The sequence below is a fragment of the Pleurodeles waltl genome, chromosome 12, assembly GCF_031143425.1.
Source record: "Pleurodeles waltl isolate 20211129_DDA chromosome 12, aPleWal1.hap1.20221129, whole genome shotgun sequence".
Taxonomy (NCBI): domain Eukaryota; kingdom Metazoa; phylum Chordata; class Amphibia; order Caudata; family Salamandridae; genus Pleurodeles; species Pleurodeles waltl.
Window position 1 is genome coordinate 618,717,151 of NC_090451.1, and position 19,402 is coordinate 618,736,552.

Genomic DNA, 19,402 nt, shown 5'->3' on the forward strand with positions numbered 1-19,402 from the left:
AATGCACCATACAGGATATAAATGTCATGGGAAAATAACTATGATAACTGCAGGGCTTTCTCCTTAACAAGACGGGGCCTCCGCTGAGGTTTCCCATCCATCCTGCGGGGTTGTTTATGGTGGTGGGGCCACAGAAAACCAAGGTCCCTGGAACAGTGCTTCATGTAGCCCACCAGGAGGCATCCCTGGGTCTCCTGAGCTGAACCCAACAGTAGCCGGTTCAGTGGCAGCCGCCCGCATCCTTGCGGTGCGGCTGCAATCTTCCATCTCCTTCGTCAGTGGGGGTCTGGATGGTGGTCGAGCCTCCTGGCTCTCAGGGCTGAAAGCCCCACACTCCCCCCGGCTGGTAGGATTTCTTACCTGCCTGGCCTGCGGGATTCCTCTAGCTACTTGTGCTGGGGGCTCATGCCCAGCGCCCTCCAGGGCCTCCCGGGTAGCTCTGCTTTGCCCTCCGTGGCCGATACTGTGGCTCTGTCAAGCGCCTGCACCCATTCTGTTGCACGAGTGAATTCTAATGGTCATTCCAGGCCACAGCGGTGACTTAGCGGAAAACAGTGCCCGCCTTTAGCCTGGGGGAACGCTCCTGCGTGCTTGTACACTCCGGGAGCACCAATGAGGGATGCGCTCCGTGCACCTTCAAATTCAGTTGACCTGCCCAGGTCGTGACAATGATTTACCACAGCAACTACCAGCAGAGCACTCAGAACGCGCTTTTCGGGCCAAGTGTAACGCTGAGAACGCGCTTTTCCTGCACAGAATAAAGTGCTGAGAACGTGCTTCCCACAGCAAAAGTGAAGCGCTCTTCCTGCGCAGGCTCCAAGGCAGTGAAAAGATTGCAGGGGAACAGGAGGATACACCACCCAGCCCCTGGAGACAGCAGGACTGGGGCCCAGGGCCCACTCCAACAGGCCAGCACAAGGGATTGCAGTCAGTGGCAGATCATCCTAGTGACCCAGCCAGCCATAGATCAGCACAACAGCAGCAGTCCCAAGGTGGTTCCTGGTGAATCCCTCCAGCAGCATCCTGCGCCCAATTTAGAAGTCCAAGAATGTCTGAAAATGTGGGGGAAACCCCCTGTACTTATACTCATTTTGTGCAGTCCCTACAAAAGGGGAACAAAGGGTTCCAACCAGTCCTAACTGGTTCAAGGAGTGTCCCCTCTTTCCTCCAGCACCGGCTCCAGACATCATTGGGGGTAAACTAGCCCATTGTGTGAGGCCAGGGCACAGCCTTTACAAATGCAGGTGTGCCCCTGCCTTGCCTTCTCTCAGCTCAGTAAGACCATTCAATATGTGGATGCACCTCTGTGACACTTCCACCCTCCCCCGTGTACAGGCTGTCTGAAAAGTCTGCACAAAGCCCCAACTGTCACTCTGCCCAGACGTGGATTGGAGTCAAACTGCAAAGCACAAGTCGTAAACACAGAGAAATGCTCACTTTCTACAAGTGGCATTTCTATAATGATAATAAAAATTCACCTACACCAGTAAGCAGCATTTCTCACCACCATAAAACCAAGCATATCAAGTTTAGAAGGGAGAGCACATGCACTTTAGCACTGATCAGTAGTGGTAAAGTGCCCCGAGTCCTAAGGTTAGCAAAAAGAGTCCGAAAAAATAGGAGGAGGAATGCAAAAAGTTTGGGGAATGACCCTCTGAAAAGGGCCAGGTCCAACACCTCCATTTTAGAGCCCTTGGAGTTACTAACCATATGTAGGGTTTGTAACATTGTAAAACCATAGAAACCGTAATAAGCAGTGTATTCAATTTAAAAAATGCAAGTCGGTGATCCTTTCACTGATGACAAAGTGAGACTGACTCCCTGTTCGGTTTACGGCGCCAAACGATTAAGTCCACATAAAAAGACAAAACTCAGCAAGAAAACCGAGGTTGCAGCATATTTAATATTCTTCTTTCTTTTAGACTAAAAATGTTCATGCTTTTCGGTAATAGAGTCAAAGAAAAAAATTAACCTCAGCAACTGGTCACCATGGACCTATTTATGTTTCAATATTTATTGGACCTGATAAAATCAGGCACACCAGTTTGGCGTTTACCATGTGCAATAAATAACACCTACATTTCCCAAAATGTGGGAATTACATACGGATTTTGGTGCAAGGCCTATACTATGTTGTAATAAAAGAACCCTTGCCTAGAATTATAATTGAAATGTCATTGTCCATCACCTCTCTGGCATTCCTAAAATCTTGAATTTCCTGAAAACCTGTCCGGGATAAACAACAGAAATGTGAGATGTTCTCTGGGTTTTCCAATACACCCTACATTAGATGTAATCCATATTTGAAATTGAATTCTGGGACTTGTAGTTCTGGATTTATAATAGGCTTTATAGAAGGCAATGCAAAAATCCTGATGGGTTGAGCTACTATCGCCATGTACATGGGTGTCTTGCGCAGGTGGTTTTGAGCACAAACCCTACAATTTTTGAGCGCGAAGGTTGTGAGGATGGATTAAAATAGAATTCTCACGCTCCATTTGGGTGCATTTAACTAGCTCTACCTACAGGGGCAGCAGAGAATTTTTTTGTTTTTTTCTTTTACACACGTATTTTAGTTCCTGAATCAAATCTCGCTTCTAAGGTGATTTCCAATGGGTTTGGTTTCAATTTTATGCTTTCAAAGTTTTTGGTGGAAATGAAAACCTAAGAGCCCGAGTCCCCCAAGCTGAGCGTGGGGGGGGGAAAGGGATTCAACGCTTTTAGGCGCGAGTTGCCAGAGAAAAGACACAACTCCCACTTTCTTAAGGTGAGTAAAACATAAACCCCAAGAAGTATCGGTTTGGTTGTGACTTTTTGTGGGCGAGCGAAAGTGAATCTATTTGTAGCCGGTGCACTAGAATTAGCCTTCGTGGCGCTGAGCTCCTTGTTTGTCGAGGGGCGGAGGTTATTTTCTCGAAGACGGGCAAAAATAAAAAATAAATATCTGCAAGTAGGAGGGACGGAGACGCGGAAACATGCAATTTTACGGAATTTAGTAAACGATTGAGACGTAAAGCTAAACCAGTCAAACGTTGGGGCCAGTTACTACAGTTCCATTTTTAGAAAATAATATTTTTTTGCGCTCTTAAGACAAAAATACTAAACACGTGCATTATCTCAGCAGCACTGTTCTTGTCCTTTCAGTCCTTGCTTGCAACACCGACGGTCGATTTCAGCTCTCGTCCCCGTTCACCACCATTACAAACAGCTGCTCTCGGTAAAAAGTCAAATTATGCGCACATATGGAACTGAAAGTCTGGACCTTGTAGTGACACGTATGCTTTGAGTGTTGCATTTTCTCTCGGCGGCTTTTATTTTTTTTTGTGGAGAAACAAGCTTCAAGTGAGTTGAATATGGCGAGATTCGTGTATTTTCCTGCTTGTTGGTTTCTTGAGGTGTCATTTCATGATACACGCCGTGACAGTTCTGTTTGTATTAATCTTTTTAGAAAGAGGAAAACATAAAGACCTTTCTTTGTACGTGAATGCACCAGCCAGCCCCGCCCCCTTTTTTTGCTAAGCACCATGCATTCTGGGATTTTTGAACCCATTGTCACCGATGTTAAGAGCGAAACTACAAGTGTCGTGTAACAATGTGGTATGAAAGCCAAGCCCCGCAGATGGTGTCCCGTGTGATATCCGGTCATATGATAACTGTGTCGGTGATGGGTCTGGGAAGGGAAGGTTTGTCATCTAATACAAGTATGTTTACAGTAGTTTGTGCATTTGTGCCGAATGCAAAAAATACTGAGGCTGGCACTTCAGGGTTAATAAAACAGTTTCTAATTTTCCATTATATGTTTTTCAAGAAAGGGTGCCCTTTGTTTTGATGTGCGATGCCTCTGAATTCAATTCCGTAAAATTGACCTCGATGCATTTTAACCAGTTTTGCGATTTGCCTTTTGGTGTACCTTTTGTTTTTAAATTGTGAAAACAACTTGGTTAATTTGGAACATATGGACATCAACATATTTATGGGCTTGAGGGGACAGCTAACATCAGTGACCACCTTCGGAGTTACAAATGTATCATTTTGAGAGCGGAGTGCTGAAATTGTTAATCCATCATTCTTTTGCTCATCATGCCACCCCAGTTTGGACCCAGCTATATGCAAATCAGTCTTGACCCTGTTCCTCAAGGGAACAGTCCAGCCCAAACTGCCAGGCCAGGTCCTCCTTGGACTGGAAAAAAAGCCTCATGGGACCATTTTCAGGGTATCACCCTTCATCAGCCAGGCTAGCTTGAATCCAGTGGCACAGTGAGCACGGGACCCACATCTGGGCATACCCTTCCCACTTAGGGCAACTTTAGCAACACAAAAGGATGATGGACGGAGTGCTGAACAATGCAAACACTCACCCCCAGTCACAGATCTGGGTTTAATCCATCGTTATTTTGCTCACCATGCCACCACAGTTTGGACCCAGCTATATGCAAATCAGTCTTGACCCTGTTCCTCCAGATCTGTGTCTGGGGGTGAGTGTTTGAAAAGTTTCAACACTCCGTCCATCATTTTATTTTGTTTTGTGATGTTGCTTTGTGCGCCCTAAGTGGCAGGGGTACGCCCAGACGTGGGTCCCTTGCTCGCTGCGCCACTGGATTCGAGCTAGCATGGCTGATGAAGGGTGACACCCTGAAACCGGTCCAAGGATGCTTGTTTCCTGTCCAGGGAGGACCTGGCCTAGCAGTTCGGGCTGGACTGTTCCCATGGGGAAAAGGGTCAAGACTGATTTGCATAAGGCTGGGTCCAAACTGGGGTGACGTGTTGAGCAAAAGAACGATGGATTAAACCCAGATCGGTGACTGGGGGTGAGTGTTTGAAAAGTTTCAACACTGCGTCCATCATTTTATTTTGTGCTGTTGCTTTGTGGCAGGGGTACGCCCAGACGTGTGTCCCTTGCTCGCTGCGCGGCTGGATTCATGCTAGCCTGGCAGAAGAAGGGTGATACCCTGAAACCGGTCCCAGGATGCTTGTTTCCTGTCCAGGGAGTAGTTCGGGCTGAACTGTTCCCATGGGGAATAGGGTCAAGACTGAGACTGATTTGCATAAGGCTGGGTCCAAACTAGGGTGACGTGTCGAGCAAAAGAACGATGGATTAAACCCAGATGTGTGACTGGGGATGAGTGTTTGAAAAGTTTCAACACTCCGTCCATCATTTGATTTTGTTTTGTGATGTTTAAAATGCAGACACATGCATTTTTTTGAAGAACTGGTTCTTAGTCAGTTGTACATATGTTTGACTTACTTGTTGATTATCGAAAATATTTAAATGAATTGGTTCAATATAGAGACATTTTTAAAACGAGCCCTGGCAAAACCAATAGGTCAGACTTTGGCTGCTAGGCTTTGCCAATGTTCTATTTGCTCAGGATTATGTAAAACTTTTATTGTGAGGGGGGATGCGGGACCCCTCGCCAATGAGAAAAGAGCATTGGATAAAACCAAAAAATATGTTCTTGTGTCAAAAAGTACACATTGTCAGAGTAGCTCCTGGTACTGAAAGGGTCTATTTTGTCGAGAAAATGCACATTACGAAAGAGCAGGATACTGCCACTCACAGTGAAGTTCGCCTATGGCTGAAGTGGGTGAACCATTGCCCCATTCTGTATGCTGTCCTGAGTGGAAGTAATATGTGAAAGGCATGACAACCGACCTGTGAAGGAAGAGGGCTGGCAAAAAGCCACTAATATATTATGGATATCACTTTAGTAAATTCAGAAGGTCTTAGTTAATGCCAGACCTAAAAATTCTCAACAGATAGTAGCTAACTGCGGGCCTAAGAAGTGCTGGGTGTTTTGAAAAATTGACTGTGAAGGTTGTTTAGCCTATTGGCAATTTAAGGGCATAATCTTCAACATTTTAAGAGATGTGTTTTAGTGTATAGATGTATTAACCTTGCTGTCACTTTTGATACTGTGGACCTTAGTACCATCCTTTCTACACTCAGTACTGTAGTAGCCATTTCTACTCAGCACTAAGTGGATTTTCTTTGGTATTGCTCTGATTAATTTATTTCCAATTCATGGTGTTTTCCACTCTCACGTTTTACCAGCCTGTCAGTTTGGAATCCTCTGGGCTTGGTTCATAAGCCCTCTGCTTTTTTGGTTTTACATTATGTCCTCATTTCAAACTTTGATTTTGCCTGGTATATTTTTGCTAGTGATGCTCAAATATATTTCTCTTTCTCAACTTTTACCCATGATCTGCAGTCTAACACTTCTGTCTCATGCCTATTTGACGCAGAATGCAAATCCATTCAGTTATGCAATAATCCAAGACCACAGTTATTTACTACCATACAAAGTCAGAATCCATGTTTTCCCTTTTCTTTTGCTGTTTCCCCCCAAACACTTTTACCCTAGAAATTCAGGCAGAATCTTTGGCCTACTGCTCAACCCAAAATAAGAAACCAAGTACTTAGTAGTTGCAAAATCTGCCCCCAATTCCCTTTCATATGACTAAAGCATCACTTTCCTTGCTTGACCTGAGCAAATAAGATTACTGCAGTAGTCCACTAGTAGGCTGTCCTCAGTACTCATTCTTACCATCGGACAAAGCTCCAAGGCTTGTGTAGTGTTGTGTGAGTTATAAATGATGGAATCCTCTTGGCTCCTGAAGGATTCCATAGAACTATGATGTTCAGGTTTAGAACGTGGTGAATTGAATGCAGGTTTAGATTGTGGAGTTTATGGTTACATGCAGGCGAATAAAGACGGTTACTACCCCTGTCCATGTGTGGCGTAGTTATTGGCGGGTACCCCGGCAGGACAAGATGTCACAGTTTGCCACAAGAAATATTTATAATCTTCCCAGGCACCCTTGCACATCCTACAATAGTCATCCAATCGACTGCCTGTCAGCAAAAAACTGCCTACCTGCAAGCTACTTTTCCTGACTATCAAAGCCTTAACCAACCTTACTCCAAGCTACCTTCCAGAATTGGGGAACAGATGTTTACTTGCACAGACTCTCCCCTGCTTGCCTTTCCTAAACCTCCCTGTGCTTCCTTAGAATTGCACTCATTTCATCTACCTGAATCCTACCTCCAGAACAGATTTCTACCTATGGACTCTTATTCCACTATTACTATGACAATAGAATTAACTCCGACACACCACAGAGGAAAAGCAGAATTGCCTAAACTATGTTCACTCAGCTATGCACCTCTTGTCTCCTTAATGTGCCTAAAGTAAATGTTTATATATTGTCTACTTTGCCTATTATGTTTTTATTAAACTTCTATGTCTAATCTATTCCATCTGTGGACTGTGGTTATCTTGATATGTACAGCATTTCTTCTTGAAATGCTCGCTTTTTATGCAATAAAAATATAAAATAGATTACTGCTATAAAAATAAATTCAAGCTGATATCAGTGTCTGATCATTTGTTTTTGCCACTTGAAGTTAAAGTATTGAAATAAACATAGGACAATATGGTTCACTTTGTCAAGCATGGACTTTTGTTGTTGTTTGGAGGAACTTTTTTCATTGACCCAACATACAGGGAGTGCAGAATTATTAGGCAAGTTGTATTTTTGAGGATTAATTTTATTATTGAACAACAACCATGTTCTCAATGAACCCAAAAAACTCATTAATATCAAAACTGAATATTTTTGGAAGTAGTTTTTAGTTTGTTTTTAGTTTTAGCTATGTTAGGGGGATATCTGTGTGCGCAGGTGACTATCACTGTGCATAATTATTAGGCAACTTAACAAAAAAAAATATATACCCATTTCAATTATTTTTCATTACCAGTGAAACCAATATAACATCTCAACATTCACAAATATACATTTCTGACATTCAAAAACAAAACAAAAACAAATCAGTGACCAATATAGCCACCTTTCTTTGCAAGGACACTCAAAAGCCTGCCATCCATGGATTCTGTCAGTGTTTTGATCTGTTCACCATCAACATTGCATGCAGCAGCAACCACAGCCTCCCAGACACTGTTCAGAGAGGTGTACTGTTTTCCCTCCTTGTAAATCTCACATTTGATGATGGACCACAGGTTCTCAATGGGGTTCAGATCAGGTGAACAAGGAGGCCATGTCATTAGATTTCCTTCTTTTATACCCTTTCTTGCCAGCCACGCTGTGGAGTACTTGGACGCGTGTGATGGAGCATTGTCCTGCATGAAACTCATGTTTTTCTTGAAGGATGCAGACTTCTTCCTGTACCACTGCTTGAAGAAGGTGTCTTCCAGGAACTGGCAGTAGGACTGGGAGTTGAGCTTGACTCCATCCTCAACCCGAAAAGGCCCCACAAGCTCATCTTTGATGATACCAGCCCAAACCAGTACTCCACCTCCACCTTGCTGGCGTCTGAGTCGGACTGGAGCTCTCTGCCCTTTACCAATCCAGCCACGGGCCCATCCATCTGGCCCATCAAGACTCACTCTCATTTCATCAGTCCATAAAACCTTAGAAAAACCAGTCTTGAGATATTTCTTGGCCCAGTCTTGACGTTTCAGCTTGTGTGTCTTGTTCAGTGGTGGTCGTCTTTCAGCCTTTCTTACCTTGGCCATGTCTCTGAGTATTGCACACCTTGTGCTTTTGGGCACTCCAGTGATGTTGCAGCTCTGAAATATGGCCAAACTGGTGGCAAGTGGCATCGTGGCAGCTGCACGCTTGACTTTTCTCAGTTCATGGGCAGTTATTTTGCGCCTTGGTTTTTCCACACGCTTCTTGCGACCCTGTTGACTATTTTGAATGAAACGCTTGATTGTTCGATGATCACGCTTCAGAAGCTTTGCAATTTTAAGAGTGCTGCATCCCTCTGCAAGATATCTCACTATTTTTGACTTTTCTGAGCCTGTCAAGTCCTTCTTTTGACCCATTTTGCCAAAGGAAAGGAAGTTGCCTAATAATTATGCACACCTGATATAGGGTGTTGATGGCATTAGACCACACCCCTTCTCATTACAGAGATGCACATCACCTAATATGCTTAATTGGTAGTAGGCTTTCGAGCCTATACAGCTTGGAGTAAGACAACATGCATAAAGAGGATGATGTGGTCAAAATACTCATTTGCCTAATAATTCTGCACTCCCTGTATAGACGAAAACTCCTTGAAACACTGATTTAAAAAAAATCTTTGAACCTATTGCAAATGGTGAAGAGTGCTGAAATGCGATCCAGCAGCTCTGTAGGCTGAAGCCTACCATACAGTACAGCTGACTGGGTTGCTAAGAACGTTTTGGGGACATTCAGAAAGCTTACCCGGGAATGTGGTTTCTGACTCACATTTGCTTGCTATCTATTTGCTGTCTCCATTTGTTTTAGGCTGTCCAGCTTGAATTTGTCCTTTCCTTTGCGAAGACTCTGTTTACAGTATACTTCTGCTGGTATTGGATTTCTGCAAGCAGGCCTTTCAATCAGTTCTTGTCACATTTGCGATGCATTCAAAGACCAATGTCAAATGGCATGCTTTGTCTTCCAGGGAACTTGGTGTTTACTTTTCATTCTGACTTCAAAGTGGAAGTATTTTATATGACAATCACACTGACTACATGTAGTGTGCCTGAGGAAGTTTGTGCAATGTTATATTTTTTTCTAGCTCAGAACAAAATTTAAATGTCTATAAATGAACTGTGCAGATATTTCAGAACATATCAGATTTAGAAAAGTTAAATTGAAGTACATTTGTTGGTAATTCTGACGTATGGGTGAAACAAATATTTGAATACGGTCAAAATAAATCAATATGCTATGTTATGACATTTTCACGCATTATTGTTTAAATGCTATATACTCTTATCATTAAAACTGTCTGTGCAAATGTAATGGTCATTTCAAAGGAAGATGTACTATCTATAATGGCAGTATGCTACCACACCATGCAAACTAGCCTTTACCCCCACTCCTCTCTACGCTGCTCCACTTAACACCCCTCTAATTTATGCAAGTCTACTTTACCCCACACTGCTCTGCTATGCACCATTGCACTATTCGCCATTGCACTCTACAACACTCCACTCTCTGCCTCTCTAATCTGTACTCTACACCAGTGCATTATATGCCAATCCACTATAATCTACTCTGCACTCTAGTGTAAGCCACTGTACTCTACTGTGCATCACTCCACTCTACGCTGACACAATCTACTGTTACTGCACTCTGCACCTCTGCACTCAGTGCCACTTTACTCAAAACCAAAGAACTTTGCATCACTGCACCCTGCCAATCCATTCTGCACCACTGCACTCTACATCACTATACTCAGGAACACTTTACGTCACTGCACTCTACACCACTGCACTGCACTATACACTATTGTACTTTACGTCACTGCACTCTACGCCACTCTGTTCTACTCTGCCCCACTGCTTTCTATGCCATTATACTTTGCACCACTCTGTCACTCTACTATACACCATTGCTCTATACAACAGTTTACTGTGCAAAAGTGCACTCACTACCACTGCACAATCTGCCACTGCACTGTCTGCTGCACCGCTCTACTGTATACCGTTCTACCCCAGTGCACTCTACGCCCCTACACTACATCACTTCACTCGTTGCCACTGCACCTGCCCTGCACCTCTCCACTCTGCACCACACCACTGTACTCTGCAGCACTGCACACTCTGCCAATTTACTCTACACCACTCTTTTTTGCACCGCTGCACTCTGCCACTGAACTCTACTCTACACCAATCTATGTGACTGTACAACACTCTGTCAATGCACTGTACGCCACTACACTCTACTCTGCATCGCCCCACTGTAAGCCACTCTACGCCCATCCACTGTAAGTCACTCTAATCCACTCTGTGCCACTGCACTCCTCGCCACTCTATTCCACTCTGCCCCATTGCAATCTACCCTGTGCCACTTCAAGCCACTGTATTCTACACCCTACGCTAGTGCACTCAACGTCAATGCACTCTATTCCACTTTACTCAAAGTTGCTACACTGTTTGCCTCTGCCCTCTACGCCAGTCTACTCTGCATCACTGCACTGTACACCATAATGCTATACTCTGCAATACTCTATGCCACTGCACTCCACTTTACACCACTGCACTCTATACCACTCTACTCTGCCCCATTGCACTCTGCCACTGCACTCTACTCTGCGCCACTCCACTCTAAAACTCAACTCCACTCTCCACCAATCAACTCTTTGCCCTTCCATCTACAACACTACTCCCTTCAAGACACTCCACATGGCTCCATGACATTCCACACCACTCAACTTTACTCTATACCACTCCACGCTACTCCATACTACTCCACTCTCCTCCTCTTTACAAAATGACACTCCACTACACTCTCCTTTACCTACTAACTTTTAGCCACGCTGGTGTACAACATGGCTAAAACATATTGCCAAAGCCAACGTCTGTTGCATAGGCAAGACCTATTGGCTTTGTGAATGCTTGTTCGTAAGGCCACTGGGAACAGGCGAGCAGCGTTTTTCTGCCCCACGTTGACTTTCCCACGGGCCAGAAGATAAGCCAACGTATGGCTGGACACCGTACTACATTTCAACATGTGGTGACACCCCGAAGGAAATTTGCACAAAAAAAAATTCGTCTCCAGCCTGTATCTGAAGCGTTATCATGTACAGGAGAGACGTGTTACGATTGAAATCAGAAACACGGCTGGCTCTGCCCTTAACACTTGTTGACTGCAAAACCGGTCCTTTATAAACAATAGCAGGATCCAGCATAAGTGATTCCCAAATAAATTCACTGATCGAGATTTCAGTTAGTCGCCTCAGAACGCATCTGTGGGTCATGTCTTTAGAATGAGTACGGTCTACTTTGACAATATTTCTTTATTCTTCACTATCCATTCTTGTTGGGATAAGTAAATATTCTTCTTGGCTATTTCAAATGTATTATGTTGTACTGACTTCTGCTTACCCAAACTACTTCTTATCAGGCTTGGCCTTGTCATTTTACCACCACAACAAGGGGGCATCAAGGACTCGTTTTACAGCGTGCTTCGTGTGGCGCACAGGAATAACAACCTTTTGATGCTCAATAGTTGTTTATCATTGCTGGAGCGTAGTGAAATACAGGCAGCAGAGCACCCTGATTGAACCTTTGGGTGTTTTGATAAACAAGAAGAGGATGTTTGATACTTCTACACACTTCACCTCTTTGTTGCCCCAACACAGAAAAAGTGTTTATGCACAGGTAGTCCAGATATGCTCTTGTGACACATGCACGTTTTCATATAGTCCTGTATTGGTCCAGGATACATTATTTGAGCCTAGGACAAATCTGTATGTTTATTTTGTCCATTGGATTAGTAGGCCCAACCTACTGCAGAGCTTAACCCTTTAGGTTCCAATTTATTGTACCACAAAATTGATCTGTGAAAGAGAATTGTCTGCCACTAACGCAAAATTTGTTCCATAAACATGAGTTGTTCAAACGTGTGTGTGTGTGTGTGTATATATATATTCATTAGTGCAAAGACTTTGCTGTGAGGGCGAGCTCTCAGGAAATGGAACGAGCTCAGCTTGAATTACTGACACTGGTCCCAGTATAAAAAAGAAATGAGCACCTATGTATGGAAAATTAGCAATTTTAAGCTATTTGTAATGCCACCAGAATGCCCCCTGTTTATAAGCAAATCCATTCATAAGCATGAATCCAACATTGGTGATTGTTTACTTTCAAATAACATGCACACAAAAATGTGCAACTTGAAAAACATGTTTTGCTAAACTGTTGTGCAACTTTAGATACAATTGTTCTGATGATATCGCTTAGTAAAACATCAATATAAAAATGTCCTGTAATGTTCACCACACATTTAGGACTGAATGCAATTTTTATGTTCTGACTTTATCTTAGTTTTCACGAATAGGTTATTAAAGAATGGGAAATAGTGAATTGGTACAGAGGTTGTTACCAGGAAGCTTAATTCTATAAAGTGTTGAAACTATTAAAAAACGGGTTTTACCACGTTGTATTTTGTGCATTATAGCCACACAGTTATTTATGCATAACTTGGTGGGGAAAATAAATGTTTTTTTTTTATTTGTTTTTGATTTACTGCAAGGGGTAAAGACCAGGGGCTATGTCTCCTTTTTTAGTGACTTTAATTTCCTGAGTACTGTTTCACCCTAATGTGGCTCAAACCCCTAATCCCACATGGGTCAACATTGAAATAAAAAATTAAAGTGGACAGTTTCAATCAATATGTAGGAATTTTTGGCCAATTTAATATCCATCTAATCAATATATATACTTATCTTTTATTGAGTTTTCTGAATAATACAGCAATAAACGCACTCAACATTACCTGCCCCCACTTCCCTCTCACACTCACACACACAAAAAAAAACACGAGAAGGAGCTTGCCACTGCAATCACATAACCGTTTTCATTAATACTGAGAAGAATGAAGAAAACAAACCATACAGCACAGGTGCAATGATAGGTATATTGCACATAAAATCTGCTCCTTAAAAGCAGGATCAGAGCAAGGTGGGTTGTTTTCTTTTTAGTGGCACACTATTATCTTTCCACGTGATCATCAGCCTGACCTTCTTCAGGCTCCTCCATGTTCTGTCTCAGTCATTCCTCCCTCATATCCCATTCCATCCCTCCCTCATTTCCCCCATCACTGAGCATCAATCTGCTCCAAAACCCACACTCAGCGTGCACCCACTTCGCATATTCCCATAACCACTGCGTATGGGTGGACAGGCGTCTTGTTATCCACTTGGTTGCGATGCATTTTTTTTGCCACTGTTCGTCCCAGTTCTGCGATCTTTTCTGCATGTCTGGCACATTTGGTGTGGGGTACCATACCTCATAAACAGAGTTGGGCCATCACCTGTAGAGGTAGCTCGGTCAATTCCCTCCCTCACCACATGTGTATGTATGTACATATTACTATTGTACACGTAGGGCAGTGCTCATACCTAGAGAAGTCAAGTCTGGGTAACCAGTGTGGTGTTACTAATCTCTGGGCACACACTTTAGTGAATCAATTTCAATTTTGCAATCTTGGTGACCCTCCTACAGTCACCCAGTATGGTCAGTCAGTCCGGATCATCTTACCAATGTAACACTGGCATCCCCATGCGGGTGGCAGTTTTAGGCAGTAGCAGTGCATAGTGGTTGATCAGATTGCCCTCTCCCCCCATATATGGAAGTGCCTGATTCAACAAATGAGCCTCTGGCTCCTGCAGTAATCCCTTCCAGGCCTTGCGTATAGCTGGAGCGAGTCCGGCATAGGCCATAAGCCAACCCCTGTGGAGTCCCCATGTGGTGCAGAAGTCCACATATGCTGTCAGTCGTCCATCATCTTCGAGATCTCCCATAGTCTGCGGGATGTCCTCTCCCTCCTTGCATCTCGAGAATTGAGGTAACATGGGCCTGATTCCCATGTGCCAGGGAACTAGTTGTGGCATGTATATATAGTAATTTCCTTTTCCTCAAGAGGCCTGTCCCCACACATCCAAGAGTGATCTCACTTGTAATGGCTGTTAACCCATCCTCCGTCTAGGGATGAGAGGCAATGCCAGTAGTTTACATCCTCAGACCAGTCGAGTCCCAACATCTGGTCAGTGCCTCCCTCCCAGAACAATGTAACTATGTGCTTTAAATGAGCAGCCCACTATTAAACATAAAACTTTGGTGCCTGCAGTCCACCCACCCCTGCCCATGGATGGTAATCTTAGGACCTCCAAACTTATACGTGCTCATCCTTGTCTCCATTAGAGCAATCTGAGCAGTTCATCCAGTGTACGGAAACATTGATTCCAGTGCTGTCATCGGCATTTGCTGTAATACATATACGGGTCACAGTATCATGATCATTTTACTTATAGCTACACGCCCCACCAGGGACAGCGGGAACCGCCTTCTTTTATGTACACTCCGCTCCAGGCTATCGAGCAGGGCACTCACATTTGAACTGTATGTCTGAACTACATATGAACTCAAGTAGATTCTCGAGTACTTGAATGAGGTCATTTGGACCTGTATATTAGACAGATCCCTAAGCAAAGCATGGACTGTCTGCATCGGGTAGAGTATCGATTTGTTCATGTCCAGTTTGAATCTAGAGTGCACCACCACTTTCGTGATCATGGCGCGGCCGCTGCGCCATGCTATCCCTGGATTGCGCAGTATTTGTGGGATGTCATCAGCGTACAGCGAGATGCCCTCCTGTATATCCCCTACCAGCACACCATCTGCTTCATGCCTGGCATGGATAATGTGTGCCAAGGTTGACAATCAGGGCAAAAGTCAATGGTGAAACAGGGCACCCCCGGCCGGGACCCTCTCTCAGCTTGCCAACGGTCTGACCCACCTTAACTGTCGCCCTAGTATCCATATAGAGCAGTTGTACGCATCTTTAAAAAAATCAGCCCAGATGTCATAGCCTTGCAGTGTATGCTCCATGAACACCAAGTTGAAGGTAATGAACACCTTATGGGCATCTAATCTAGCAAGGGCGCAGGGCTCCTCCCCATTTTTAATCTGTTCCGTGATTAAAAACACTTTCCTAATATTGCTGGTGGTAGTGCGGCCTCCCACGAACCCTGCTGCTTGATGTGTGTGAATCAGTTCCCCTGCTGCTTTAGCAAGTCTGTGAGCTAATATTTTCCTTAAGATTTTGTCATCGACGTTGGTTAATACGATAACTAGTCTGTGGGCTCTCTTCCTGACTTAGGGAGGACCACAATGTGGACCCCACCTCGACGTGGCCGTCTCCGGCACCACTGTCTCAAAAGCTGCATTGTACATAATTAATAGTGATGTGCACACAATTTCCATATATTCTTGGTATAATTCAGCTGACAACCCTCCCAGTATTCATTTGCTTTATGGCTCACCTAGTGTTCGTTTTGTCTATTGGTGTATTCAGGGCTGTCCTCATGTCCCGATCCGCCATGGAAAGTCACGTTTCGATCTAGAATCTCTATAGTACCCGCTATGTCCCCCCTGTCTTTTTGTGCATACAGTCCTGAGTAGAACTCTGCAAAGTGATGGAAATATCCTCCTGAGCTGTGAGGAGAGTCCTGTTCGCATCCCTAATGGATACAACTTCATTCCCTCCTTTCTGTCTGTTTACTAGCATTGAACCTCTATATACATTTCGTAATTATGCTTCCCCAGGGTACCCTGGGCCTTCTCCAACTCACCCTTTAATCTGTGTCTCTCCTCCCATATTGTTTCCGTGTGTGGTGCCTGTGCATATAGATCTCTTATTTGACAATCTAGTGTTGCAACTGTGTGTGTCAACGATCTTTGAACCCCATAGGTGGTGGCCATACATTTTCCCCTTATGGTCACTTTAGAGGTTTTCCACAATATCCCTGCAAATTTGACTGACCCTGTATTTACAACAAAAAAGTCCTGAATGGCCTCCCTAATTTCCTCCCTATAAGCCTGGGCGTTCAGTGCTTGTCCTGGAACCGCCACTGCTTTATCGGTGCCACTTATGCCTGACAGTTCAATTCCGCCACTAGCAGAGTATGATCCGACAGTGTACAATCTAGGTAACGGACCTCCCCAAAATTTGAAACCTGTTCTGGATGTACAGGGAGTGCAGAATTATTAGGCAAGTTGTATTTTTGAGGATTAATTTTATTATTGAACAACAACCATGTTCTCAATGAACCCAAAAAACTCATTAATATCAAAGCTGAATATTTTTGGAAGTAGTTTTTAGTTTGTTTTTAGTTTTAGCTATGTTAGGGGGATATCTGTGTGTGCAGGTGACTATTACTGTGCATAATTATTAGGCAACTTAACAAAAAACAAATATATACCCATTTCAATTATTTATTATTACCAGTGAAACCAATATAACATCTCAACATTCACAAATATACATGTCTGACATTCAAAAACAAAACAAAAACAAATCAGTGACCAATATAGCCACCTTTCTTTGCAAGGACACTCAAAAGCCTGCCATCCATGGATTCTGTCAGTGTTTTGATCTGTTCACCATCAACATTGCGTGCAGCAGCAACCACAGCCTCCCAGACACTGTTCAGAGAGGTGTACTGTTTTCCCTCCTTGTAAATCTCACATTTGATGATGGACCACAGGTTCTCAATGGGGTTCAGATCAGGTGAACAAGGAGGCCATGTCATTAGATTTCCTTCTTTTATACCCTTTCTTGCCAGCCACGCTGTGGAGTACTTGGACGCGTGTGATGGAGCATTGTCCTGAATTAAAATCATGTTTTTCTTGAAGGATGCAGACTTCTTCCTGTACCACTGCTTGAAGAAGGTGGACTCCATCCTCAACCCGAAAAGGCCCCACAAGCTCATCTTTGATGATACCAGCCCAAACCAGTACTCCACCTCCACCTTGCTGGCGTCTGAGTCGGACTGGAGCTCTCTGCCCTTTACCAATCCAGCCACTGGCCCATCCATCTGGCCCATCAAGACTCACTCTCATTTCATCAGTCCATAAAACCTTAGAAAATCAGTCTTGAGATATTTCTTGGCCCAGTCTTGACGTTTCAGCTTGTGTGTCTTGTTCAGTGGTGGTCGTCTTTCAGCCTTTCTTACCTTGGCCATGTCTCTGAGTATTGCACACCTTGTGCTTTTGGGCACTCCAGTGATGTTGCAGCTCTGAAATATGGCCAAACTGGTGGCAAGTGGCATCGTGGCAGCTGCACGCTTGACTTTTCTCAGTTCATGGGCAGTTATTTTGCGACTTGGTTTTTCCACACGCTTCTTGCGACCCTGTTGACTATTTTGAATGAAACGCTTGATTGTTCGATGATCACGCTTCAGAAGCTTTGCAATTTTAAGAGTGCTGCATCCCTCTGCAAGATATCTCACTATTTTTGACTTTTCTGAGCCTGTCAATTCCTTCTTTTGACCCATTTTGCCAAAGGAAAGGAAGTTGCCTAATAATTATGCACACCTGATATAGGGTGGTGATGTCATTAGACCACACCCCTTCTCATTACAGAGATGCACATCACCTAATATGCTTAATTGGTAGTAGGCTTTCGAGCCTATACAGCTTGGAGTAAGACAACATGCATAAAGAGGATGATGTGGTCAAAATACTCATTTGCCTAATAATTCTGCACTCCCTGTATTAGCAGGTAATCAATTTGAGAAAATGTGCCATGAGGAGCGGAATAGAAAGAGTATCTCCTAGTTTGCCCATGTTGTGCACGCCTCAGTTCCAGCAGGTTTAATTTATCAATACCTTCTAGCAGCGCCTTAAAGGTCCTACCTAGAGGACGAGATACAGGTCGGGAGCTATCCAAGTACTTATTCAAGATGTAATTATAGCCTCCCATCCAAATTATGTCATAGTGTGCAAATCGAGCTACCAGACGTACGACTCCTTCGAAGAAGTCAGGCATATCTATATTGGGTGCATATGTGTTCAGCAATACTGTAGGTGTGCCCCCAATCTCCCCCACTACTCCAACATATCTGCCATCTGCTCCCTTGAGCTCAATGTTGACTCACAAAGGGAAACTGGCATCCACCCACAACAATACTCCTCGCGTCTAAGAGGTGAAACGGACAGACCACATCTGGCGATTCCCACCCATGTTGCCTTTATCTTCTTGTGTTCCTGCAGTGGCTAATTAGAAAACAAGAACAGCGACTAAATTCCGATTTATTTTTTTTCAATTTTGTTGAGCATTATGAATAATGTTATATACAGTGAGGGGGGCGGTGCCCTTTGGTTCATTGTAGTCTTCTCTATTTTTCTTTTCAGTTTTTCTCTTATTTTGAAATCAAATATTTTCTCTGTGTGTCATCCTTGATTGATATTTATAATCACTGCCACATGCCATCCCATTTATTGGTTATAATTTGTATTGCTGGTCATTCTATTTTGTTTTGTCAATGAGAATGGCGCTTAATTCCTGTTTTGCTTAATCTTAAATATGTATACCTCTATATTGCTGTTGTTCTTGTTTTCAGATACAGGTCAAAGCCTTAAAAAGCCCCAGGCCTGAAATACGTCTTGGCATATTCAGCAAAATCGTGATTCACTAAGAATGTTTTGACTCTGAAAAAAAAATCACTTTCATAATTAAGATTGATTGGATAATATATTGACCAAAACGTGCTACATATTGCTTAACTGTCCACCTTCGTTTTTAATTTCAATGAAAATAAATCTGGCTTGGTGGTTTAGTTAGAGCAACTGTACTATTAAACTCTCATTTACTACAGCACAAAGGTTGAAGGCCATTTCATTGCCACGGAATGGCATTCACGTGAAAAATATTGTTCACCTCCAAACAGATTGCACAATACAATGATTTTACACAGAGAAACAACTCGTAATATTCAGAAGGCCTCTTCAATATGAAATCTATGGCGATTTTTACCTTTTTGCATTGTCTTTGCTTGAAAACTTCTTTAAACAAATACATTAACACATAAAATGCTAATTTTACCAATATCAAGCAGAAA

At 43.4% G+C, this 19,402-nt stretch overlaps 1 protein-coding gene across 2 annotated transcripts in view; it reads left to right on the top strand.

The window, feature by feature from the left end:
- The first annotated feature begins 2,535 nt into the window (after positions 1 to 2,535).
- Positions 2,536 to 19,402, top strand: part of PIAS3 (protein inhibitor of activated STAT 3) — a 189,746-nt gene continuing 172,879 nt past the window's right edge. The window contains exon 1 of one of the 2 annotated variants that reach the window (XM_069217936.1): positions 2,536 to 2,767. The gene's annotated coding sequence lies outside the window, so the exon portion shown is untranslated. Of the gene's footprint in view, positions 2,768 to 3,548; positions 3,684 to 19,402 lie in introns of those variants that run through there. The other variant, XM_069217937.1, reaches the window with a different exon arrangement.